This window comes from Empidonax traillii, unplaced genomic scaffold (genome assembly GCF_003031625.1).
Source record: "Empidonax traillii isolate 1590-97213 ecotype Southwest subspecies unplaced genomic scaffold, ASM303162v1 scaffold6730:size5747, whole genome shotgun sequence".
NCBI classification, from domain to species: domain Eukaryota; kingdom Metazoa; phylum Chordata; class Aves; order Passeriformes; family Tyrannidae; genus Empidonax; species Empidonax traillii.
The window spans coordinates 3,999-5,747 of NW_020961923.1; the positions used below are offsets into that span (position 1 = coordinate 3,999).

At 36.6% G+C, this 1,749-nt stretch overlaps 1 long non-coding RNA gene across 1 annotated transcript in view; it reads right to left on the reverse strand.

The window, feature by feature from the left end:
• Positions 1 to 1,634, reverse strand: part of LOC114073506 — a 5,618-nt gene extending 3,984 nt beyond the window's left edge. Inside the window, exons 1-2 of the long non-coding RNA XR_003574342.1 lie at positions 1,591 to 1,634; positions 15 to 80 (exon numbers count right to left, since the gene is read on the reverse strand). This is a non-coding gene — a long non-coding RNA (uncharacterized LOC114073506). The remainder of the gene's footprint in view (positions 1 to 14; positions 81 to 1,590) is intronic.
• Between the last annotated feature and the right edge of the window lie 115 nt (positions 1,635 to 1,749).

The following is a 1,749-nucleotide window of genomic DNA, read 5'->3' on the forward strand; positions in this document are numbered from 1 at the left end:
GTGGGAATACCTACCCCAGCACCTTCAAAAAAGGCACTGGCAGCATCTCCTGAGTTGTCCAGGAGATCCTCACTGTCAATCTGGAAGGAGAAACACGGACGGCGTTTACCGAGATTTACCGGCCAAAATGGGGGGAAAACGGGAAAAAAAATGGGGGGAAACGGGGAAAAAAATGGGGGGAAACGGGGAGAAAAAGGGGGAAAAATGGGGGAAAATAATGGGAGAAAATAATGGGAGAAAATGGAAAAAAATGGGAGAAAAATGAGAGAAAATAATGGGAGAAAATGGGAAAAAATGGGGAAAAAATGGGGAAAAAATGGGGAAAATGAGAGAAAATAATTGGAGAAAATGGGAAAAAATAGGACAAAAATGAGAGAAAATAACTGGAGAAAATGGGAAAAAATGGGGAAAAATGGGGAAAAAGAGAGAAAATAATTGGAGAAAATTGGAAAAAAATGGGGAAAAAATGGGGAAAATGAAAGAAAATAACTGGAGAAAATGGGAAAAAATAGGGAAAAAATGGGGAAAATGAGAGAAAATAATTGGAGAAAATGGAAAAAAATGGGGAAAATATGGGGAAAAAATGGGAATAAAAGGGAAAAAATAGGAGAAAAATGAGAGAAAAAAGGGGAAGAAAATGGGAGACAAAATGGGAGAAAAATGGGAAAATAATTGGAGAATAATGAGAGAAAAATGGGAAAAAATGGGAATAAATGGGAAAAATAGTAGAAAAATGGGAAAAAATGGGAGAATAATGGGGAAAAATGGGAGAAAATGGGAGAAAAAATGGGGAAAAGTAAGAGGAAAAATGGGAGAAAAAATGGGAGAAAAAGTGAGAGAAAAAATGGGAGAAATGTGAGAAAAAACAGGACAAAGTGCTAAAAGAAATAGGAAAAAAATGGTAGAAAAAAGGGGAGAAAATGGGAAAAAGAAGGAAAAAATTGGAGAATAACAAGAAAATAACTGGGAAATAATTGGAGAAAAATGGGGAAAAAAATGGGAGAAAATGGGGGAAAAAAACAGGAGAAAAATGGGAAAATAACAGAAAAATAAACGGGGAAAATGGTAAAACAAAACAGGAGAAAAATGAGAGAAAATGGGAGGAAAAAAGGAGAATGGAAAAAAAGAGGGGAGGAAAAAAATGGAGAATAATGGGAAAAAATGGGAGGAAAATGGGAGAAAAATGGGAGAAAAATGGGAGAAAAATGGGAGAGAAATGGGAGAAAAATGGGAGAAACATGAGAGAAAAATGGGAGAAAAATGGGAAAAAATGGGAGGAAAATGAGAGAAAAATGGGAGAAAAATGGGAGAAAAATGGGAGAAAACCACAAGAGAAATGGGAGAAAAATAAGAAAAAAATGGGAAAAAACAAGACCAAAAAATGGGAGAAAACAAGACCAAAAAATGGGAGAAAACGAGAAAAAAAATGGGAAAAAAATGACAGAAAAAAATGAGAAAAAATGGGAAAAAATGAGGAAAAAAAGGAGAAAAATTCCTAAAAAAAAAGAAGGGGGGGAGGGGCTGGAAAAATCCCAAATGGAGGGATTTTGGTGCAAAAAAGGGGGAATTTGGGGGTTTTTTTGGTCTCACCTTTTCGGATCCATGTAAAAAATCGTTCAGGGCCTGAGGATCGCTGGGAAAACAAAAAACACACAAAAAAACAGGAAAAGAGGATTAGGGGGAGGAATTTGGGGGTTTGGGGGGGAGGGGCCTGAAATTTGGGGATTCTGGGGGGAAATTTGGGGATTT